General features: G+C 37.4%; 1 protein-coding gene and 1 long non-coding RNA gene across 2 annotated transcripts in view; both read right to left on the bottom strand.

Moving 5' to 3' along the window:
* NXPH1 (neurexophilin 1) overlaps positions 1-26302 on the bottom strand; it is a 297458-nt gene that overhangs the window by 158263 nt on the left and 112893 nt on the right. The gene's annotated exons all lie outside the window — the stretch shown is intronic.
* Positions 64-10551, bottom strand: LOC132679214 (uncharacterized). The gene is made up of 3 exons (XR_009610013.3): positions 10470-10551; positions 9067-9213; positions 64-210 (listed from the first exon to the last, which is right to left on the bottom strand). It is a non-coding gene; the product is annotated as an uncharacterized LOC132679214 (long non-coding RNA).

The raw sequence follows: 26302 nt of genomic DNA, 5'->3' as shown, positions 1-26302 counted from the left end.
CTGGTTTTAAAAATCTCACATATTCTGGGATGAAGACATAGTTTCCTTTGTTGGCTCTTCTGTAATTCTTTTTATTTTTAAAATCTTGAAACATACATGAAAACAGAGATAAGAGCATAATAATCTTCCATGGATCCATCAGCCAGCTTCAAAAATTATCAGTAGTATGCCATTCTTCATTTCATCTACCCTCTCATCCTCTGTTTATCACTGTTTTAAAATAAGTTCCAAATATCGTATCATTTCACATGTAAATACATCAGTATGTATCTCTAACAGATTATCTTAATATAGCCACAAGAAAATTATCACACACAACAAAATTAATATCCTTGAGTATAATCTAATACCCAGTCTATACTCAATTTTCTTTGATCTCAAAAAAAAGTCTTCTTACAGTGATGTATTTGAATTAGGATCCTAGCAATGTCTACTCGTTACACTTGGTTCCCCCTCACTTTTTTTTTCTTATGCTGTTTATTTGTTGAAGAACTGGGTGCTATGACTAGGGGCTTAATTAAATTCAGGTTGAACTATTTTTGGCAAAAATCCTCATAGGGGCTGCTACGTATGTTCTATGGCACCAATAGGATGCACATAATATCTGGTGGTCCCAAATTTTGTGAGATTAAGATTCATCAGTGGGTTTAAGAATTGTCAATCTAATCCACTAATTATTCTGTTCCTAAAAATTTTATTAAAATAGTTTTAGAAGCCATTGGCTTCCATTTTTAAGAACCAATATTTTAAGAGTTTTTTAAATGATTTTTTTCTAATTCTATAATTTCTTTTGCATTTGTAAGTTGGAATTCTTATTGATTATCAACCCCCTGTTGGGTTGCTCAGTGAATGGGTGAGGGTATAAACACAAAGATAGTAAACATCTCATTCAGCACTGGCTTCAAGGTAAAGTTCTCTATTCTTAGAAATTATTATCCATATCAAGACAAACAAAAAAGCCCTCCATTAAACTATAATTGACATAGACGTCAAGTACCAGCAAGGTACCTGGTTCTTCACAGAACATTTTTTCACTGATCCAATGAACATTTATCTTGTTAAAACTAGGTGTTTGCTAAGGAAGTGAACTTTCTTTTAGGCATCATGGATGAGGTATTTGATGACCTGCTGTTTGACCAAAACACCAAGTTTGGAGATCTATCAAAAAAATAGAATCATAGTTAAGTGGTTATATTACCTTGGAGAGTAACTTAAATATTTTCCCCATTACATTAACATAGCCTACTGTACAAAATATAGCCTTTTTCTTTATGGACCTACATAATAAGCTGCTATGCTGGGCATTGTGTAAAAACTTATCATCTAAAACATTTGCACAGAGTATCAGATAAAGAAATTCATAACATCAGGGAGAAGAATGTAGCTAATGAAAGTACATTATTAGTTCCTGCTTGCCTATTCATTGGCAAAAGAAATTGGGTCCCCAAAAGAAACATACAAGGGAAATTTTAAATGTTGACAGCATTTGAGGAAATTAAAGCCCAGCATCTTGGCTCAGAACCAGATATACATGTTAGAGGTCTCTACATCCTCAGGATATTTCTAGTTAGTATCTATATAACTTGCTCTATTCTATTCACCTGTATTTAAAAGGCTCTTGATGAGTATAATTTTAAAGCCATATGATTTATCCATCCTTGCCAGTAGCATGAGACATTAGAAAAAGCCTTACCCTAAAATCCAGCAGACATAGCTCCTAATTTCCACACCCACACTAATTACCTGTTTTTGGACAAATCTTTTCCTGTAAACATGAAAAGAATGGATTAGATGATGTTAGGTCACTCCCAGCTCAAACTGTCTATAACTTTGTTAAGTGCCATACACAGAAAAGTACACGATTGAAATCAGTCCAGTGAAACCATGCCCTAAGCAACACCAAAAGACCATATGTTCTCCTCGAACTAAACTATATTTAGATCTATTATGATGAACACCATATTCCACACAGCCTTACTAGCAGAAAAGTAACCTCAGACAGCAGCACGTATGGTCCATCTCAGAGAAATGTACACCCTTCAACCTACTGGCATTGAATACCCGAGACAAAGAGAACAACAGAGTTTGAAAAGATCTGGTATAAGTCACAATATTGCAATATTCTGTTTCATAATTTCACATTTTTCCTTTAAGAGTCATTCAAAACATAACAAATTAAAATGTTCAAGTTCAGAATACAATAAAGTTGGTCCCTCCTTTATCTTTCAATGTATGTTTGATTCACAGTAGTTCTGTAGAAATACTTTCAATCCAAAATTGGCTTCTCAGGTGTCAGTCTTTGCAGAATCTGCACACAGCCTCTTCCATGAGGAAATGTCCTTTCACAATCCCTAGGCCCAGTATTTACTCTAAGACCCTTGCCAGAGATGATCTGACCAGAGGTGGAACAAAAACCAAAGGCAAGTAATTTAAGCTTAGCAATCAACTTCTGAAGGAACCTGTTATTTAAAATAAAAATGGAAGAGGGCTTCTCAAGAAATAGCTTCTGGAAAACCCAAAAGACTTTTTTTAAACACTTTGTTTTAAGTTTACCTATTTATTTTGAGAGAGAGTGAAGGAGGGGCAGAGAGGGAGAGAGAGAGAGAGAGAGAGAGAGAGAATCCCAAGCAGGCTCTAGACTGTCAGTGAGGACCTCAGTGAGGGCCTTAAACTCACAAACTGTGAGATCATGACCTGAGCCAAAATCTCAGCTTAACTGACACATAACGGATGAGCCACCCAAGAGCCCCTCCCCCAAATACTTTTAACAGTTATTTGGGAGAACTGAAAAAATATCAGAGGTGGAACTGTAAGACTTGTCATAAGCTTGAAGTATGAGGGACCAAAGACCATCAGTTGAGAAAAACAGTTGGTAGAGAAGGTGTAATGGAGGTAAGAGAAAGGCAAAGCTTCCATCAGAAATGTTGATGTGGGAGAGAAGAAGTCACCAAGTAGTCAACAGAGAAGCCAGATTTCTCACAATGCTCCCACTGAAATTCAGGGCCACATGGATCTTTGCTCTAGATACTCTTTTGCTTGAAATAATCTGAGTAAGTGATGGGTCTCTACCCATTCAACTAAAGTTAAGCAACAGGTTTAGTTTAGGAACAATTTCACAGTCATACAAAAGAGGCTATGACTTTTCTCACAGCGCAGTCACATGAGAAACTTCCAGTGATTCCATATGGACAAGTACCTGACATATTAGGAGAAGAGAATGTGCACCAAAACTAAAGAGATTAAAGCTTTTCTGCTGGTGTCTATGGGAGACTCTGAAAACACAATGTTGTACTTCCTTGAAAACCAAAGCAGATAAGAAGGAAGTAATAACAACTGGATTCTCTTGACAGTAGAGAGGCCTTATCTGGCACCTAGTTAGGAGTGGTCAAAAACAATAGAAATTTCAAGGGAAATGTCAAAATTTAAGGCACACAAGGAATCCTCTATACCTAATCCAAAGAGAGGAGTTAGGCTACAGTGAGATCTGAGGGAGAAGACTGAACCAAAAGAATAGGTTTTTTTTTTTTTAATTTATTTATGACCCTATAATCCACCAGCTATGGCCCTAGAAATGGAAATCCACTGTAAAGGTATTTCTCCTAAAACTCTGGTAAAAGCAACAGTGGACCAAGAGATGGTATCAGGTTATTCCTTAAAGTATATGATGGGAACACCTAAGCATACCAGTAAACCCAGGGCTCTTTAATTAGATTCGAGCAGACAATCTGGATTCTACATTTAAATTTTTCTGTTGTCTCATACTCTCCTTGGTGTTTCTGGCTTTAAAAATGCCAAGATCCCATATTGCATGCATGCTTAAAAGATGGATGTAAGACAAACTCTTTCAACAGGTGGTAACTAGACATTGTGGTGACCATTTCATAGTGTATATAATTATCAAATCACTATGTTGTATGCCTGAAACTAATACAATATTACATGTCAATTATTCTTCAATTAAAAAAAAAAAGACAAACTTTCCTGGGAAATACTTCCGAGAGTGAAGAAACGAACAGCATAATGACAACAAAAGCACATTTTGCTTATTTTGAAGGGACAACAGTGGGTTGGAATTTATCCATCCTCACTCTCCAGGTCTCTCAGAATAATCATTAGAAAAAAATACGCCAGGTCGCATCTGCTTTGAGGTACAGTTTTATAAACCAGAGGTAATCAGATTGTAAAGAGTTCTCAACAAAAGTTTCCTGTTTTATCTCTACTGCTTGCTACCTGTAGTCCAAAGTTTAAGGGGACTCTTGAAGTACACTTGCAAAGTGGATCCTGTCCAGCAAATAGCAGAAGAGGATTCAATAAAATGACTGCCCATGCCTCCCAGAACAGGTGACAGGAGTGTCAGGTAAATAAAAAACAAAATAATCCTATGCCTCCTGCTCCTTCATTTATTTCCAGCAAAAACTTTCAAATTCTGCTTTCTAAGGAGCATGGCCTGCACGTTTTTTCTAAGCGTGGGCAGCAGTTGACTGGCTCTATTAATAAGATTACGAATGAAAATGGACCACACGTCATCTGCTTTGAGTTCTGGGCTAAAAGAGAAACTCCTGCCTTCATGAATTGCCAGTCAGCAAAGCATTCAGGTGATGCTTTGATTTTCTTGATTTTCTCTTCCCGTCAGGAATTTGGAGTAGACATTCAATCCAGCAGGGAAGCTACAGTGTTTACTAACTGCAATGGCAGCTACAATCCCTCGATTTGAGATATGCCTTCAACTAGGTGATGCCAACTTTCCTTCCAGATGGCTGTTAAGCACCCACAACCAACGACTGACACAGCTTCTGGCAGCAGTTGGGAAGAGCTGTGAGCGATGTCACATCCCGAGGAGAAAGCCAGCAAAATCACATTTTCAATACAGTTATTCTCAAGCACAAGAAGAGTTCTATTTTTATTAACAGGGCCATTTAAAATAGGCATGAAATTAATTTATTGCTACACTGGTTAAAAATATTTACTTTTTTATTAGTTTTGCAGTTGGCATAAATCTGTTTTGCTGTAAGAAATCAGGATGGCGAGCAGGCAATGAACAAGGAAAGACTACATAGCCCCATCAGAGCAAGTGTTTGGCAAGGTTATTGGTACTCCTGCCCAAGAAGCGAGCAGTTAGGCACAAAGCATGTGCTAAATCCATAATTTCTGTGCTCTGGATGCAATAGGAAGACTAGGGAGACTCTTAGCTCCATGCAATGAAACTCAGATAAACATTTCCCTTGTCCCTTGCACAACTTCTAACTGGCAGTGAGCAGTTCTACCATTAAATAACTGAAGAAGCATAACTTACTCATTTGTTTTGTGGCCATTTGTTTTGCTCTTTTAATTTCAATGGGCCATCAGTTTTTAACCGAGTTCTCTAAGGGGTTTAGAATTTGGGCAGGCGAGTTAAAGCAGGGTAAGTAGCGTTCCTAAGGAATTACCTCCAGGTAAGCAGATAAAGCATTTGCTGGTGAAATTTGTGTCAATCTGTAAGAAGGATGGATTTCCAAGAGGGCAACCCCTCTCTCCAATCAGAATCATTCTGAGGTAGTTTTACTGCTTCTGAAATTCTTTCCCTTTACCAGCCCTCATACTACATCTTAATGGTTTTCATGCCTTATTAGTCATAGTCAAAGAGTGCTTCTTAAAGTCTCGTCTTAGTCCTTTTTGCTTCCTTCTTCCACCATCAATGAAAATGGCAACGTGGACATGTAAATGTAATACTTTCATAAGTTTAGTTTTCTGGTCTCCAGCTACTGTATACTCATTCCATTGTCCATTCTAGCACTTAACTAGGTGCATAGATATCCAACTTCCTAGTGAGTGGGCACTCTCAAAGAGCTCCATGAATTCAGATGCAATAATTGAATATAACACACATAAAATAGGGCTGATTCTTGCCTTGAGATATAGTTTCTTACAGTTTTAACATGTTGCTTTTCTCCTTCCAACTGAACAGTGCTGTTCACTAAGACAGCAAAAGATTCCACGGACCCAAAGTTTAGACCAGGAGCTGACAGTTTTCTTTGCAATGTGTGATAGAGAATTGGTTCCATTTTGACCTTCAGAAGCTTGACTAATCCTGTTTTAGATTCGGAAGTCAATGTTTTATCTTGCTTATAAAGTCAGAAGATTTAGTTCAAATAAAAATCAGAGATAGGGATATGCGGGTTGGTTAGAATTCATAACTTGATTAAGTATCTACCAAAACCATTTCTAAAACATGATGCTGGAACTGTGTTTATTTTCACTTTTAATAACATCCTTTCTGCGTATACAGGTATACATGTCATTTTTTACAACTAGGAAATTCAGAAAAGTAAATAGATAAACAGAAAGCTTTCATAGTCTCAGAGATAAGTGGAGGTATATATTTCCAGTCTTTTAAAATATGTGCATATACATATATGCATACATACACACATTTTTATTTTTTTAATGTTTATTTATTTGTTTATTTTGAGAGAGACAGAGTGCAAGCAGGAAAGGGGCAGAGAGATAGGGAGAGAGAGAATCCCAAGCAGGCTCCATGCTGCCAGTGCAGAACTGGACACAGGGCTCGAACCCATAAATGGTAAGATCATGACCTGAGCTGAAATCAAGAGCTGGACGCTTAAATGACTGGGCCACCCAGGTGCCCCCAAATATACATTTTTTTAATAAAATTGGGCTTATGCTTGACATATTGTTTGTGTATCAGGAGCACTCCCAGTTATGTGAAATATTAATATTATTCCATCAACTTTATTTTTAAATTAGTTTTAAAGTTTCCAGTTAACATTCTTCAGAAGACCAAAATACTAGTCTTTAGGTGTACCTGGGTGGCTCAGTCGGTTACGCGTCCGACTTTGGTTCAGGCCATGATCTCACAGTTCAAGAGTTCGAGCCCTGCGTCAGGCCCTGTGCTGACAGCTCAGAGCCTGGAGCCTACTTTGGATTGTCTCTCTCTCTCTCTCTTTCTCTCTCTGACCCTCCCCGGCTCACACTCTGTCTCTCTCTCTCTCTCTCTCTCTCTCTCAAAAATAAATACACGTTTAAAAAAATTAAAATACTAGTCATTGATGAATATCTGTAAAAAAAAAAAAATCACATTCAAGCAACTGATGGCTTAAGGAAAAGAAAAATTCATCATTTCACTGTACCCAGAGCTGAATCCAAAGCTACGGAGGCAAAGGAAAGTGACTTCATTAATTCCTGTAAGGAAATTAACCAATCTTTTAAAACCATGAATTTTTAGAGATCCCCTTTTGTGGAGACATCCTGTTACTAAAATGCTTTTATTAATACTATTCATCTGCATAGCTCAATTCTACTGATTTTTGAGGACCAATCTTTATCAGGGCAACTGCTCCAATCTTTTCTTAGAAAGGCTCTTTCAGCTCTTAGGAGGAAGCTGAAGAATAATGGTTAAGAGTATAACGTTGACCTTGAGCAAGTTATTTAAACTTTGTGCACTTCCAGTTCCTCATCTGTAAAATGGGGATAAAAATATTCTCTTCCTCAAAAGATGGTTACAAGAATTAGAGGTCAATATATATCTAGCACTTAGAATGGTGCCTGGAACACTATAGGTATTCAATAAATGCTATAACTCTCATTTGGTCATTAATCACCTATTGTTTTGCCTTTTTGTTTCTTGGCAACTATTTTCATTTTCTCCTTTTCTGTAGTATTACTGTTCGGGCTCAACTCTCTTTTTATGTAAATACTTCCATTTTTCCTTGCCTGTGCTCTGCTCTACATTTTCTTTCTCCTTTCTTCCTGGTGGGAACCTATGGACCTTTACAAAACCTGATTATGCCCTCTAATAGTCTAAGGCTTTGGACTGTCAGCCTGAAGTTAGAGAGTAGTCTAGCAGAAAAGTCAGCCTCAAAAGACTTGGTCTGTGCATCCGTTTCTGCTAACAGGCTCTCTACCCCATGTGACTCGACCCATTTTATAATCTTTGCTCATTTGTTTTCACCCTTGGGCTGAATGTCCTGGGGCTCAAAGAGCCTGTCTCTCAGGTAGCAGTTGAGCCAAAAATAAAATCTAGTACTACATTCCCTGGTATGCTATTCTAATTACTGAAAACAGCCAGAGGAGCGAGGAGAAATTGAGAATCACACAGGCTTCCCTCATCTCCGCAACTGAGTGTTATAAGCAGAGGTGAGGAGGCCCTACCATGCACCTAAGGGCAATTTCCCACACAGCTAGCTCAGCAGTTGTGAGTGGTTCTTCCTCACCAACCAAATCTCCTTGCTAGAATCGTTTTTCTCTTTTAGAGCCTCAAAACACCAAAGAACAAGGAAGCATCGAGTTACAAGTATCAGAGCCCAGCTGAGTCCCTGTGTGTGCATCTGTGTATCCTACTGGGAGAGTATATAGGATTCCTGTAGTTATAATTGGTGCTGCTGCCCTTCGGCTTAGAATTGCATTACTTGAAAAGCAGAGGGGTTGCTGTTGTACTTATGATCATTAATATTTCAATCCAGAGGGGACTGTTTCCTAAACCCTAGGAGAGGTAACAGAGGTCAGCATGGTGAAACGCAGCCAAAATGCCATAACCTGCAGCCAGATGTGTTGTGAATAACAATGCATGGAAGAAATAATAAAAATGGATAAAAAGAACAAGCTTCTAGTGTTAAAAACCTTAGCAAATTGAGGTTTTGTTTAAGTACGTGGGAACTAAATGCCAAAGAAAAGCCCCCTGACCTAAACAGCTTGCTGAAAGTGGCTGTACATAATTCAACAACTCCGCCAGGAAAGTTACACACAAAAGGTTGAGAGGAGCTGATCTAATAGATCAACTAATGGCCTGGAAGGAGGTTATAGAACCAGACATCTCATCCCAGACTCCTCTCCCTCTCCCCCTTTCCTTGACATTCCCTCAGGGCCCCATTGCCTTAGAAAAGGAATTTAACTTACATGGTGCGGAAAGGGTAATAAATACTTGCCGACAACCTACCATTGGAGGGTGCAACAGAAATGATACGGGTCCCAATAAGCGGCTGCTTCCAACCTGAGAGCACGTCTGTGACCACACAGTGCACTCTCCCTTGCACTACTTCACATCAAACACAGTCAAACAGATCAGATCACCTCTTTTCTAGAAGTAGAGTGTTTAGAGAGTCAGTGTTCAGCTTCTCTGGTTTTCAAATGTCAACAGACTTTGAGGTATCTGCTGCCAAGGAGGAAAGTGGGTCTGTAGTCACAAATCTTTGGTTTCATAAAACGAGAGGGCTGGGTCTGAGAAATCAAACCACACAACTTGTAATCTTTTCATAATGATAAACTTCTACATGTGTCATTGCTTTTTTTATAAGACTTGACTCTACTGTATAGGTGTTGTTGTTCAGAAATGAGTTATGTGAACCTTTCAAGCAGATTCCTGTTTGTAGCTGAGGCATCTAAATGAAATGAAAAGGAGCCCTTCTTTGTTTTCTTAATAAATAATACATGCCTAGATTAAAGATGGCAAATATACAGCTCTCCCATTACCATTGTTCCCTTTGTGAAAAGGCATAGAGGGAATCATCACTCCAGCAATTTTTTTTTCCATCAGCCGGGTTGTGATCTCAGAAAACCAGTGCTTCCCCCAACTACTACAAATGGATCAGAGTGGGCAAGTGAGTTGAGAACTGGCCCAATATGTCATGACCACTTCACATTGGTGACATCATGTATTCTGTATTCATCGAAATATTTGCATTTCTATGGCAGAAGTCTATGTCTCTGTAGAGCTATATTGAAGGAAGAATATAATTAACAGACCTAAAGTGATAGGGGCTCCACTTAGCTCTGCTTGGTCACCAGACCCAGCCCAAGCTCTCTAGCTACACTGTAAAGCTCATGCACTGTGAACTTAACTGCTGAAAGGTTTAGGGAACTCAGATAAGAGGCAGACATGAATATTCTCAGCATAATGAAACAATTATAATGTCTTATGAAATTAGGAAGAAAATGGGAACCAAAAGCATTTATATTTTTATTAAATTTTAGGATCCAAATGATAAGTTTGTCTGGTTGTGAATTTTAATAAAAACACCTAAGACAAAAGCATGGCTTGCTAACCTAAAGGAAACTGAATACAGATCTCTTAAGCCACTAAGGAAGTGACAGAAGAAAGAAAAGGCATGTTTTTTAATCAAATGAAGTTTTTTTTTTTTTTTAATGTATGTATTGATGTTCTAAAACTATTAGGATGTGATCGATATTCCATGGGGTTTTTTTTCTTGTGGTTCATTATGCCTCCAATACAAAACAAACAGCAAAAAAAAAAAAAAAAAAAAAAACAAAACTATAGCAAAACAGAGAAGCAACAAAAAGGATAGCAGGCAGATCTGAAACAATTAAAAGGAAAGCTAGAAACTGCAAGAAAACTAGGCAGTTCAGACCATCAATTTTAACTATAAAATGATTTGAGTTCTTCTATAGGCTGGTGAAACTTAATACAAAAGTAACAAAGAGAAATGAAAAAGTTATTAAGTATCAGTAATAGTTACATAAAAGGGAAGGGTTGTGTTCCTTGGCAATTTGGGCCCAGGACAAGTTTGGAGCCATCTTCAAAGCTTTGAAGAAGTGAACCTACCTGTAAAAAAAAAAAAAAAGGCCTCAAGAATAAAGAAAGAGACCAAACTGGAAGCACCTTCAGTAAATATTCTGAATAATTACCAAGTTTTATTGGTTCCGCTGCCTGCCAGACATTAAAAAGATAAAGAGATAACATCAAAAGCCTACTTCACCCTTAACCCTTTGTTAACCTACTCTCTCAAACCTCAGCTGCTCTAACTATTGAAGTCTGGGAGCATGTCCAGGTAGTTATTTGAGAAAAGCACTCCGGAAGAATTACCTATTATACTTCCATTACAAGCAAGAGCTCCCACAGAGACATGTTCATATTTGTTCTTAAAAAACAGATAAAATTCTGCCTGTGAAAGCTGATAATTAAAAAAAAACAAACCCAAAACCATAGTAATTATAAAAGTTTAAAATCAAAGTATTGCTCAAATATAAATTACAGATGAAAATCTCTCCCAGATTTTATTAACAAAACAGCAAATTAGGGAAGACCAGAGAGAAATTTTCATAACAGGTCTCTGTTATTAAACAGGTCTCTGTACCTTTAAATAACAGGTCTCTGTACCTTTCTTTTAATGGCAACACTTGCAGGGTGGTGGTAGATACTGGTCTACACAGAAGAGATTAAATGCTTTCAAAGCTGGGGGTAACCTGGGAAGAACTGATCAGAAAGTGAAGAAGCAATTGCCTGGATTGATTTTCTGTATCCCCTTCACTTGGTCCTAACGCTGCAGGATGCTTCTGCACAAGGAGGAAAATATGGAGCCTGCATGCTACTGAATACCGAAACATGAGCTGAGCCGTTTATGTAGCCACATGTAAGCAATGTGGTATACGGAGGTCTTTGGGGATTTGTCCTGCCTTTAGAGGTTAGCAGCTACTTGAGAAGAAAATGTTTTTACCGCACCAATTCTGTGCAACACTCAAAATACCTTTAAAGGAAATAACACCAGATGAAAATCTATTACTGCCAGGTATGTTACACAATGCATATTATTTTGTCCTCCCAACTCTTAAAGGTCATTAGCCCCATTTTGCAACCCAGGCAACCAGGCCCTGAGGGGAGGGGTCAGTAATTCACCTAAGATTATAAGGATTGCAAAGGAGTCGCTGGGATCCTGACAAAGTCTGTCACAGGCCACAAAGCTGATGTGCCCTCGGTGTTGCATGGCTGCCTTTTTCTGAAGGTTTTAAAGGAGATGGGGCACCTGGGTGGCTTAGTCGGTTAAGCATCCGACTCAATCTTGGGCTCAGGTCATGATCTCACAGCTCGTGGGTTCAAGCCCTGCGACAGGCTCTGCGTTGACAGTACGGGGCCTGCTTGGGATTCTCTCTCCCTCTCACTGTCCCTACCGCACTCGTGCTCACCTGCTCTCCCTCTCTCTCTCTCTCTCTCAAAATAAATAAATAAAATTTAAAAAAATAAAGGAGGAAGTTAACTGATCCTGTAAGAAGTTGGAAAGTAAGCCCTTTTTAGGAAAAAGGGGAATAATTACATTGCATTTATTTATTCATTTATTTTTTTACATTTAAGAATTTACAAAGCATACCTTTTTAGGAATCTGATAAAAGCAAATACACATACAAACAATACCATGTGATAATCACAGAGGTTTCAAGTGCCCCAGAAGCACAGGGACCCAAACCCAGGTTCTTAACTCCTGAACTAATGGCTACTGGCATTTCTTATATATCTGTGCTACATTACAACTTCTCACTCTATATAGTGACTGAACAGGAAACAGAGAGTGTGAGTTCTAGGGTTAAACTCCTTGTATTAACATCCTGCCTTTGCCATTTGATAGCTGTAACCCTGAGCAAACTCTATTACCTCTTTATATCCCAGTTTCTTCATCTGTAAAATGGGTACAATAACAAGTGTCCAGCTCATACACTATGAGAATCAAATGAGCAATAATGTATAATAAACCTTTTAGCCTAGTGCCTAGCAGAGAACAGGAAATAAATGTTAACTATCATCATTAGTTATTTTTTAATATTTTTTTAGATGTTTATTCATCTTTTAGAGAGAGAGAGAGACAGTGTGAGCAAGTAAAGGGCAGAGAGAAAGGAAGACACAGACTCTAAAGCAAGCTCCAGGCTCTGAGCTGTCAGCACAAAGCCCGATGCGGAGCTCAAACTCACGAACCGTGAGATCATGACCTGAGCTGAAGTTGGAGGCACTGACTGACTGAGCCACCCAGAGGACTCTAACTATCATCATTAATTTTGAAAAGAGTTTACAATCAAGGAGTTTCCTCCCTTTATGCTATTTGACTTTGTGTAGTTTTGTTAGTAAAGCAATATCTGGTAGGCTGTATTTTCCCAAGAGGGTCAAAATACTAGCTCCCATCACATGTAGTCTTCTACCATGTGACCATGCCACTCCCTCATAAAGAGGCAGTATTTGTTTCTGACAACGTGAGGCTGTACTAGTTCTAGATGTATCCCTTAACTGACCTGTTAGCTTTTACTTCCTGCCTTCTAGACCACTCTCTAACTCAGCCACCATGCTGTGAGGAAGTACAAGTAACCTCACTGAAGTACCCATATGGCAAGAAACCATGGCCCCCAGCCAACACTCGCAGCTGAACTCCCAGCCGACAACCAGAGCCAACTTGCAAACCAGGTAAGTGAGCAATCTAGGAAACAGACTCCAGAGCCCATCTAACCCCACATGGACCAGAATTAAACAGTTCCTTTGAAACTCTGCCTAAATGGCAGATTATTGTATCAAGTTTCTATGTTTGGGGATAGTTTGTTATGCAGTAGTAGATATCCAGAACATATGTAGCACTTTATATAATCACTCTTTTTTTGCACTTTCTTGCTGCTCACCTTCTCTAAGTATGCCCATCATAAAGATACTTCTTATTTTAGGATTTATAACTGTTACACATGCTTAGTGCCTCCTGTTTGCTAATCACTGGACTGTCCTGGATGGAGGGAGAAGGAAATTATACATTGCATAAGTAAACGTGTTCCTGCCCCTAGGCAGTGACAATATAGTTGGGAGAAATAACTACCCATATGCAGAAGTAGCCGAAACACATGGTTACCAAATATTTAATGCCAGTAAAGGGTTTACAAATTCTGGAAGCCTAAATCGGGTCCATTTGTTCCAAATACAGATAAAAGGCTAAGCAAGGGATACATGGGCAGGACCCACTTAGTTATGTAATGCCTCCCAAGAGTTAGATTTAAGCCAGATTTTTCAAGGACAGCAAAAACAGGGTAAATATACAAATAGAAGGCAGAGAATATATTCTGTAAGTTAGAAATGGCTATGTGAAGGTTCAAAACTAATAATGAACAAGTCATAGACAAGACTTGTGAAGGAGACTGCTTAAATTCTAGCAGAGGGTCCTTGCCAAGAAGAACAAAGGAATGAGGTTGGGGAGATCGGGACAAGGGGTCAACAAATCTCTACTCCAGGCTTTTACAACCTGGTGTGTTTTGGCCTTGGGGAAGTTTTCTTTTCTTCTTTCAGACAGGAGCCTTCTCTCTAGCCCTCAAAGACAAGCGGGCAGAACCGTGACTTAGGGTGCTTCTGTCAAATAACGCCTGGGCTCTTTACAAACTGGCTTGCTGTGTTTTACTCAGCAGTCTGTGTCATCTCTTTTGTGGAATCAGGATTGCTCAAAATCTAGTCGTGTCTTCTGCCTGGTGTCTTCTGTCAGAGGTGTCGAGGTGGATTCCTTACACATCCATCAAAGCGATACACTTCAAAATGGGAACTAAAAGCGTAGTGACCATATCAATAAAAGCTGCTCTTAGTTGATTCACAAATGCAGCTGCCAATGGAGTGCTGAGCAGAAAATAACTCCCACTGGACTTCAGTCTATCAGCTGTGTGTCAGTTTTCCCCAACCAGCGAACTACGTTCACTCCTGACCATTCAAACCACGGGTTCTCGACACCAGCTTGTCTGGGTTGTGTGCTATCTTTTCATTCAGTGCCTTTTATTGAGGATCTACCCTTTATCAGAAATGAAGACAAACTATAGGATCCTATCAACACTGCCATCCAAGGGCTGTCCTTCCCTACTGCCAAGTTTGGCAAAAAAATGGCATCTAGCTATGCCCTGAGCCAAAAGGGACTTAAAGCCCATGTAAATCAGGAAATCATGGCAATTTCCCACCAATGTGAGATCCCCCCTGGAATTCTGATGGAATCAAGAAAATTTTTAAACTGCAATTAGACAAGCTGAGGTCTTACTATTTGTCTCTTTTTTTAAATCCTTAAAATCCTCTTTCACATATTGTTACAAACCCTATTGTTCGAGTGACCAGACTCTACCATTTCAAGCAGAGAGCCTTCCTAGGGAACAAGAGGATTTAAAATTGAAAAAGCTAAAGAATTTAGGAAATAGATCATCCACATTCTGTTTATTTTTTTAATGTCAAAACAGATATCCTCAGAGCCTCTTTTCTTCCCAAATACTACTTGGCTTCTCCTGAAAATGAGAAAGGAGGCAAAACTATGAGGAAAACATACATAACATGCACTAATAAAAGAGGAGCACTTTTATTTTAAGTGCATCTAGGTATCACAATTCAGGGTGCTGAGGACTGCTGTTCACTTACCTACCCACATACAGCCAAACATGTGAATAACCCATAAGCACAACACCCTTAGCTTCAAATGCAAAGAGCCCTGATGGGATCATCCTGATGGAAGGGAGCCGACCTCACACCATATGGTCCACATCATTCCTCCACTGAGGAGTGCATCATTGCCAGGTTTGGAGCACATCTGTCTCATTAGCATGAAGGTCTGCCCCTGGCTGTTATTGTATTTTTAGACCACATCAGTATTATCCCAAATGCCAGAAAGCTAAAACCTAAACAATGACAGAAAGCAAACATTGACATATCTTTCTTTTTTCTTTTGTTTGTGTCTTCTTTCTTCATTTTATAAGCTCTCTGGGTCCCACATCCTGTGGAGACAAAGATTTTAGCTCTTAACAAGCTTAGCTCTGACCCTAACAACCTCTATATCTCTTAAGACTTTGTGGATTAAAATCATACTCTGGCTATTAATAGGACCTCCAAAGATTCAAAACTAAATTCCACCTTTAAAGAATTTCTTCTAAGAAATGTGCTTGGAAATAAATATAGTTGAAAAGTTGTCTTAGTGCCATAGGAAATCCCAACACTGATCAGAACACTAGGTGATGATATGAAATTAGTGATATGTCCCAGCTGGGGAGGACCAGTAGACTTCATAGTCCTTATTAAACAGAGCAAATGATTAAGATGATCATGACTCAAGATGATTGATTCCCTTCTTTGAACATGTTAGCTTGATGGTTCATGGTGATTCATTAAACCCACAGAGACAGGCTAGTTGGAAGACTGAAGGACAAAGAAAGTATCAAGTGGATGGATCAACCTGATGTTGGACTGCTATATATATGCTAAATTAGAACCCTGAGGAAGTTTGCTGAGCACCCCTCCGTCCCTTTAAAACCAATCTTGGAGGGGCACCTGGGTGGCTCAGTTGGTTGAGTGACCGACTTCGGCTCAGGTCATGATCTAACAGTCCGTGAGTTCGAGCCCCGCATCGGGCTCTGTGCTGACAGCTCAGAGCCTGGAGCCTGCTTTAGATTCTGTGTCTCCCTCTCTCTCTCTCTGCCCCTCCCCTGCTCATGCTCTGTCTCTCTCTCTCTCTCAAAGAATAAATAAACATTAAAAAAATTAAAAAATCTAAAAAAAAAAAAAAAAAATCTTGGGTTAGGACTGGAACCTGAGTGTAGTTCCTGTAAGCCAAATAATCATGAAACTGGACCAGGCTTCAAGCCAAGGCTACGCCAAATAATATTTAATCTAAGAAGCACTTATTTAACAATAACCATGTACTAGGCAATTCCTGTTCCAGCATTCAAATATAGAAAATTACTAGACTGTGTCTGTTTTTCTAATACACATAAGCAAAAAAATGCCCACCATCTCCCTTAGGGGAAAAAAAAAAAAAAAATATATATATATATATATATATATATATATATATACACACACACACATATATGACATTACATGAAAAGCTACAAAATTTCTAATCCTTTGGGATGTCATCTTTTTAAACACCATAAAGGAGATAACTTGTCTGCTGGAATCCATTTTCCATTCATCGTATTAAGGTGGAGAAATAGATTTATTCATCCAGTTCTACCCTTTTCTTTTTCAGCCAAACAGAGCCTGCACAATTTCCAAAGGCAGCCTCACTAAAACTATCTTCTAGTCATGTTTGATAGAAAGAAATTGTTTAAGGGGGCTTTGGTACACATGTTTTTCCCCCTCTTCCATTTTGCAATTACATTTAATTTTTGTTAAAATGGCTGCTAGAGCTCTTAAACAGACTGGTAGGTGATTACTTTTCAACATACTTCACACTTAACCATGATACACACATCTTTAGAAGGAAAAAGCATATATATATGCTTTTATATGTATATATATGTATATGTACGTATATACATATATATATATTCTTTTCCCCTCCAATCTGATTTGCTTAAAATGTATTGCATATGACCTGAAGTGTAATCTCCTGGGCAAAGAGAAAACACAAGCAGTCTTCAATTAAGGGTAGTTAAATGGTGACATTAAAGGAATTGTGGAAATAAATACAATGCAGTAATCACACAAAACTAAGAAACAAAACAAATTGATTTTTTTTCTATGCACTTACATCCAGTAGAAAAACTTGACAGTACACAGTATATTTTTAAATTGTGGACCTGATTGCCCATTGTAGGGAGAAAACAGTTTAAGAAATCATAACTCTACACTGCACAAGGTTAGTGCTATTTAAAATGCAAAAGCAGGGAGATGGTACCCATTTTACCTGGTATTTTCACCACTTATGCACCCAAGAGCAGACATGTTTATCTTTCACCTTGACATCTGATTGCTGTGCTAATGCCATTTAAAACTAGATGGAAGAAAATTATATTCTCCTAAGGAGTTGACTGACTCTTTAAAGAAAAGAAAAAATAAAGACAGCCATTTTGATTCAAACAAAGTGCTACATAGAAACCAGTAGGCATAAATCGCATCAGGGCTCTATAATTTTTGCTGGGATAATTGCACAGGAACAGTATTTGTGTAATTGTCAGCAGTAATACTCCTGGAGCAAGGACCAAGGCCTCCTGCAGATTTCTACAGATCATTACTCTCCTTACAGTTTGTGATTTTTTTGTTTGTTTTTTATTTTATTTTTCTGTTTGTTTGTTTGTTTGTTTGTTTCAAAGATCACTGGAGTTAAGCCAAATGGAATTATTATTCTCACACTTGGAAAGATTCACATGAATTTCTGAAAATTAGAAATAAATTTTGCAGCTAGCCAAACTTACATCCTTTGTTTAAGAAAAAGAGACACCAGAGGGTTGAGGGGGAAAATGTTCAAACAAAATGCACATCTTAAAAGCTGTGGACCTATTTGAACAAATGAAAAGCTAATTTGGTAAATAGGATCAAAGAAGCCATCAGACTGTTTAACCCATAGGGTTTGGATATCGGGAAAAGACATTTGACAATGTTTGTGCAACTGTTTTCTTGCTCATTTCTTTTTCTTCCAAGTTGTTGTAACACATTATAGGAATGCAGAAGCAATGAATTATACACTTATAGTCATAAACAGGGCTCAGAAATATATCTGTATATACAGAATGCTTTTCCCTTTTTTCCAAATTATATACAATAATTTTGCCTTATTTATAACTTAGCAACTTTTATATTATAAGCATGTTATTTGATCCGACTATATCCTTCCATGTTTCTTCTACAAACAGTCTTAATAAATATTAATAAAAGAAAAAATTTTTAACTCCTACGAAATTGTTTGATTGGCATTTTAGTATGTTTTGCTTTCAACAAGTTTGTTCAGATTAGCCAACATTTTGATCATAACATACAATAGCAAACATTTAACAGTTTAGATCCTAGACAAAGAATGAAGTAGACAATTCATTTGCAGAGGAAACACAGATGACAATCATTTAAGAAAGGGCAATTGGCTAGGATATGATGCACTGTCAGCGCAGAGCCTGATGCAGGACTTGATCTTACGAACCATGATATCATAACCTGAGCCGAAAGCAAGAGTCATATGCATAGCTGACTGAGACACCAGTATGCCCCTTAACTAAGACATTTTCAATGATAATGTCACAGTATCTAAATGTAGAAAATTATGAGAATGAGGATTTGGTGAAACAGACCTCCTTTTATACAGCTGACAGGACAAAAAAAATCGGTAAGAAATTTCTGTAAAACAATTTTTAAATATATATCAAAGATTTTATTTTAAGCTTCATTTTAAACTTTAGTCTGAAAATTTATATCTATCTTAAGGATGACTATACTAAAAATAATAACAAGTTCAGACAAAGATTCATGTATAAAAATACTTATTATTCAAACATCTAAAAATAATAATCATCCAATAATAGAAGCATATCAAATAAGTTATGATATAGTGTGCAACGTGTTATCCACTCATTCACTGGTGTTTTCAAATCCAAAGTTTAAAAGTATGTAATGATCTGGAGAAACATTCACATAAAGTGAAATATACATTCAAGGTGCATGTAATTAATCCCTAAGTTGTTATAACTATAAATATGCACAGGAAAATATGTTAACTTAGTTTCTGAATAGTAGAATATAAGTGATTTTTATTATCCAATCTGTGTTGGTATTTTACCTTGTTTTGCTTATAATATATCTATTCGAGAGCCATTGTTTCTGACATGTCAATACCATACTTTCAAAATCAAGGAACTACAGAAGCATTATTCTTGCCAGTAAGTCTAAGCAGGAGTTAGTAGGATCACCCATATGTCTTTGCCACTGTAAAAAAAAAAAGACTTTAAGTATGCAAAATATGGCTTACTTCTATAAAATGAATGCTGGGAACTCAAGAGTTGAATAGTAAGATTCTTTTGGAACGCCATTTTAAAATCATTAGTTTTGTTTTAAGTTGAGGTTGCCAGTGAAGTTATTACCATAAGCCAGATCCCTGCAATGTTCTTTTTGCCCCCAAGCATTTCATGTTCTGTCACTTCCCTCTGGAATCACTAATTGTCTCCTAGTTGTTTCTATCCCCTACAGCCATTGATGGCTGTCACTGGAAAGACATATTCTCTAGTGGCTTTAGCCACAAAAACAGAGTTAGTCAGCAGCTTATACCTATTCCTGCTCTCACTAACATCTCTAGATGACCTCAGGCAAGTTTTATAACCACTTATTAGCTGGTCCTCCTCCTTCAAAATTGGGTTGCATTTGATATCATATTCCTACTGGGAAACAAAATAAATATAAATACACCAGATACAAACTTGCATTCTGGGTTCCAATTCTCACTGTTCAATGCTTAGTGTGTCTTTCCACCTTGAGGAAACCAATATAATTTAGGAGAAATTTGAGAAATAATAGTAGTTTAGTGGTTACAACCTCAAACCCAAACTGGACTTCGTAGATGTGAATCCAGCTCTGTCACTCACTATCGATAAGATCTTGAGTAAACTGCATAGTCTCTCTGTCTTCTATTTCCTTCTCTGTAAAACAGACTCCATGAGTTAACACATATACAGCAATTAAAACTGTTTCTGCTATAGAGCAAATATTAGCTATTATTATTACAAAGCATGTATCTTCTTTTTTTCCCAAGGTTATAAATATGTTTACAAAATTCTTGGTTAAAAAAAGTATAGATTACACTGTAATCTGTTCATAAACAGATTGTTTATTAGCACTTCCATCTTCGATGAAAGCAAAAAAATAAATAAATAAAATAAAAAATAGAAAACACTTAATCTCTTGGGTTAGTCTTAGAGGTAACTTACTCAAAACAGGATAACACACAACCTAATCTGTTGGGTTAGTCTTTGATAACCATATATTTCCTCAGAAAAGAGCCTGGATAAATAAGGATTCCCATGTAGCTTTGCATGTGTTTATATCTGTCTGCGGTGTGAAACTACAGTCCAATAAGAACAGATTTAAAGTAATTACATTTCATTTGAGCTCATGTCAGCCATAAGTTAGCTCAATACTATTTAATAGAGAAATTCATTGCTTTTTGCACTTAATGAGGCCACACTTGATAAGGGACTCGGGTGGGATCTGGAATTGTAACCGTAATGAAATTCAAAGCTTGTGCTCTTGGTTCATTAGGAAACAAGATTTCCATCCAAAGAGAAAAAGACCAACTTGTTTGATTTTTTTCATTTATTTTTTTAAGATGCTAGAAAATGAGTGGGCTTTTATCTTTCAATTATTAAACAGAGAAGTTTCACAACAACTTTGACTTAAAAATAAGTTTTACAAGTGCAATGTATAGTGAACCAAGGTTACTCCTATCATACAATTTTATGAATCTTAACTATAATTTAACTACTCCTTTTACTGATGAAAAAACTGAGGCCCACAAATATAATGTGCTTGCCAATGTCAACAGGTAGTTAGTGTCAAAGACAAGATCAAGTGCAATGACAGAAATTGTATTTATTGAGCAGTTACAAATCATGTATTAGTTCATTCAATCCTCAAAACAATCCCATGTAACAGATGATGAAAAAATGTAAAGGCATAATAGGATTAAGTGACTGGCCAAAGGGCACATAGTAAGCAACAGACTGTAACTGAGATCCCAGGAACTCTGATTCCAGAAACCAAACTCTCAACCCCTGTAACAATACTGACTCCAGTGAACTGGAGAAAGTCCTTCTCATGGCAAAGGCAGCATCAAAGCATTATTACACAGTCTAACTGGAAAACCATCAGAAAATATTAATAGTCCCTTCTCTCTCCGTCCCCCAGCATTTATACAACTGCTTAATAGCCTTCTTAGGAACTTGTAAGTTAACTAGATCAGAGAATTTTGATATCTGGAAAAAAAATCTGATAGTCATTGCATTCTTCTAGATTCTTTACAACAAAGAACATACCTTATTGAGGTGGAATTTTTCTTGGAGAAAAACTATCATTGCACAGCTTGCTCCCCCAAACCAGGGCAATGCTAAACATGTTAACCCAAGCAACAATGGACTATACTAGAAAAACTGATCATTGAGGCACAGCAAAGTCCATGAACAGGAAACTTGCTTTTTAAATGAATGTCACCTTATTCAGTTATGTGACCTGAAAAATGTTGCTAAATTCTTTGTCTGAACTACTGGGAGAATAAGATTTATACCTTTTTATTCACTCATCCATTTATTATACATCTATTTTGTATAGCAGCAGGAGGTCTATCACTAAGCTAGATATAGGTAGATGTGAGTTTACTGAGAAGCTAATGTAGCTTGAGCTTTAGGAACCTCATTTGCCTGGGCCCCTCCTAGGGAAGCGCTGGAGGAAGAGGACAATAATGCACTTTCATAATCATCTATTTTGCAAAATTGTGCAAAAGAAGATATATTAACTACAATCAAATAAGGTCACCATCTCTTTCCCCTCAGATCTCCCCTATGTCTCACTTCCTTTCCTTGTGTGCCATGGCTTTGGAGTGACTGTAGGGATGTTGGCACCCACCTAAGGAAAAACTGAGTTGTGAATAGTTACATTTAGTTGGACATTAATGGGATATATTTATGTAGTACACAGTCATTTCCATGTAGACTAACCATATCTCAATTTAGGAGGAGTCTAGGAATACTCCCACTTCTCAATGTGCCCATTCACTTACAGTGACCCCACAGAAGTCCAGAGCCAAGGTCATTTCACAGTATAAAAATTCCCTGCAACTTCTGGCACCAGAAATACATGAGAAAAGAGACACAAGGTTTGAAATGTATAGAGCCAAATATCATTATTATTGTTGTTCTTATTCAAATAGAAATATCCCCTAGAGAATCTAATACTTTTAAGTTCCCATTAGGAGGCATTAGTTGACAGTTCACCAAAATGTAAATAAACTAATGGTAGGAGGTGGAAAAAACATGAGCGGTCACTGGAAAATAAATGATCAGAAAAGTAGGCAAGCCAAAGACAAAATGATTGCTCTGAGTTCTGGATGCTGCTAAGTTAGTAATATGAGAACTTTTAGTGAGTGTCAGAATCACCTGGAATTTTTGTTAGGAAATACATCTTTTCAAGCTCGTCTCCAGACCTATGAAAACAGAATATCTGGTTGTGAGGCCAGGGAAAATGCACATTGCATTTCAATTAAAACATTCTGTTGATTGTAAGGTAGATAGTTCATAGATCACACTTTGGTCTATGGTGACAAATTTCTAAAAAAGCTAATCCAATTAATTCAGCTGGAATATTCACAGCTATATGACCAGAAGCCTGACAACCACCAATGAAGAATATCCCCATCTGGTTTCAATAATGATCTGACAGAACCTACTTTTCTCCATGTTTGCAATTTTCTTTCCCATACTCAATTGCCCTTTGGGGTGAATAGGAAAAACATACATTAATGTACTCAATTTTGTAAAGGAAGAAGAAACAACTACAGGAATATTTGAGTATTCTTTCAAAGGTTAATGTGTGGATCTTTTTGGCACTTACACACCTAAACTATTACAACAAGGTGCACAGCCATAATAAATATAAAAAAGAAATTTCTGCTTTACACACTGATCCAAGAGCAAGCTTACATGGTGTGCATAATCACTGATATTTTAATTAGCTTGCATCAAAAGATCTCTGACCTTTTGTTCCAATCTTTAGGGTGAGATCAAAAGTGCAACAGCTGTTCTCCCTACACACAGTGAGCATTTAGCCTACACACAAAAAGGTGACTTTTTTTTGTTCATCAACATAATTAAGCCCAGATATTGACTGTCTGTGTCAGACTTTGGCCAAGAGCTAACTTGTATGAAAGCTTGACGTAATCGTATTAAGGGCTGACAGCACTTAGTTGCCATGAACTGAATAAGAAAAATGATACCAATAATGTAGGTATATACTCTCTACTGCATGCTAATAAGCTAATTGGAGTCTAAGCAGTTGATATTTATAATTTCTATATTTTAATTACAAAAATCATCAATATTATAATTGCTGAGTATTATTTCCTTTAAATATTAAACAACTAATTGACCTAATTGAGCAGAATACTACTAAGAGTATTTTTTTTACCCACAGAAGAAGGCAATCATCTGGAGGTTAGTATTTTGTTTTAATTAGAACTATTGTGTATGAAGTGTCCATATGCATATGTCCTCTAAGTAAAATCCTGTGTCCAACCATCTAAAAGAGGACAGGTTTTTTCCTGATGAGGTATACATCATTACTTGGAACATTTCTCTAATGCTATTTTTCTTCTTTCTGCTGAGAAATATTTTATTCTGAGCAATATAAATAATTGGAACTTGTGGAGTAGATGTGCAGTACAAATATGTACAAGATCATCTAACCCAACACTATCATGCACTGATAAATAAAAATGCACCCTGGGGTGCCTGGGTGGCTCAGTCAGTTAAGCATTCAACTTCAGCTCAGGTCATGATCTCACAATCCGTGGGTTCAAGCCCTGCATTGGGCTCTGGGATGACAGCTCAGAGCCTGGAGTGCTTCAGATTCTGTGTCTCCTTCTCTCTCTCTGCCTCTCACCTACTCATGCTCTTGTGTGTGTATCTCTTTCTCTCTCTCTCTCTCTCTCTCTCTCTCAAAAAGAAATAAACGTTATTTTTTTTAATGGACTCCAATGTACCAAACAGAGCCAGGACTGGAACTCAACCTACCACTCCCCGCATGCTGCTTCTGTTTTGCAAGCTACTCTTTGGGATAAAATTTTTCTTACATAATATTTCTCTTCCTTTCTTTTGGACCCTGATTTACACCGAAGAGATGTTTCTCTAGCAGCTGTTTGATAATATGTTGTTCATCCGTTAGACTTCAGCTCATGTTTCGTATCCTGGGAGAACAGAAAGATGCTGTTTTCTTTAGCAAAACAGCAAAGATGAGCAGATACCTTTCAAGAAATTATTCTGTTAAGGTCAAGCTTGACGAAGGCAGTCAAACAAGCTTCCCTAAGCTTCTACATTCAAAAAAAAGTGGGGGAGGGACAAGACGCATTGTATGTAACAAGGTATTATATGTACGTACATTTTCTAAAGGGTGTATCTACATAATTTTTCCTGACTTCTGAAAAATCCACAAGACAAACGCTTCATGTCTAGATTATATATACATCGGTTACAGATGATGAAAATCACTCTTTAAACCATAACATAATGTTCCAGTTAAAGAAATAACAGGCGCTATAGCACTGAGAAATAAAATAAAAAGGAGCATAATAAAAATTCATATAAATAAAAAAGCTATAAAAATCCATCTAAATCACACTATAATATGCCTATATGTTCTACTTACAATACCGCGCTGCACTCCTACCTTCACCATCCTTTTGTTTAGAACGTATGTATTTGGTGTCTTCAGACAGTGATTGCTTCAAATGCAAAGCATCTTCCCATGCACAAATGTTTCTTGAAGAGGTCTCAAAAGACCCTTTGAGTCTTTCCAAGAATTTAAGAATCCAAGAATTCAAGAATTTATGTCCTTGTCTATATAAAGCAGAGGTTCTCAACTGGGAGTGATTTTGTTTCCCAGGGGACATTTGGCAATGTCTAGAGACATTTCTTATTGGCAGAAGTAAAGTGTACTATTAGCAACCAGTGCTTAGAGCCCAGGGATCCTGCTAAAATCTCTACAATTCACAGAACAAGGAATTATCTGACCCCAAATTATCCAGAACAAATAAGCTAATGCAACAGCTACTATGCATTCTCTGGAATGACATGAAATTTTTTCACTAAATTTATTGAAAAATGTGTGTTTCAGTCTTAATCACTTGTGCCACTACCTCGAGTCACTGGGCAAATTTCTTAGTAAGAGACAAAATGTGCAGCAGCAAAAACACTAGGCTTGGGAGCCTGGAGAGTTGGCTTCTGTAGCTATAGCTCTCTCACTAAGAAACTGTGTGAACTTGGGTAATTGTTGGGTAAGTCTGTTGACCTCTCATGCTCTGAACTATTTCATCGAAAAATGAGAGAACCAAGCTAAGTTAATTCTAGAAAGATTTTCTAGCTCAAAAATTCTATCATTCACAAGAGAAATCAAATCACAAGTTTAGAAAAAAAATTAAGATAAATGGCTGTGCAATCAGTGAAGAAAATAACTAAAGAGTACATACAGTAGTCCCTCTTTATCAGTGACACATATGTTCCAAGGCACCTCAGTGGATGGCTGAAACCACAGATAGTACCAAACCTTATATATACTGTGTTGTTTTCAGGTAAAGTTTCATTTATAAATTAGGCACAGTAAGAGATAATAATAAAATAGGAAAATTATAACAATATGCTATAATAAAAGTTATGTGAATGTGGTCTCTCTCAAAATATACTATACTCACCCTTCTTTTTCTTGTGATTCTGTGAGATGATGAAATGCCTTATGGAAGTGAAGTGAATGACACAGGCATTATGACATAGCTTTAGGCTACCACTGACCTTCTGATGATAGGTGAGAAGGAAGATCTGAATGGTGATTGGCCTCAGGTAACTGAAACCATGGAAAGTGAAACTAGGAATAAGGGAACCTACTGTACATTAAGTGTATAACTGCATTGCTTCAATCAGTTGGTGAGCATTTACTGGGCATCCATTATATGCTTAGCACTCTACTTGATAATATGAGGATATAAAAGAATTGGACACTGTGCATCTCTGAGTGAAACAGATTGAGTTATTGAAATTCAATAAAGAGTTGTGTTTGTTTTTTGGTTTTTGGGTTGTT

The sequence above is a fragment of the Panthera onca genome, chromosome A2 (genome assembly GCF_046562875.1).
Source record: "Panthera onca isolate mPanOnc1 chromosome A2, mPanOnc1 haplotype 2, whole genome shotgun sequence".
NCBI classification, from domain to species: domain Eukaryota; kingdom Metazoa; phylum Chordata; class Mammalia; order Carnivora; family Felidae; genus Panthera; species Panthera onca.
The sequence above is the reverse complement of the archived record's forward strand: the minus strand, read 5'-3'. Positions and strand labels throughout refer to the sequence as shown.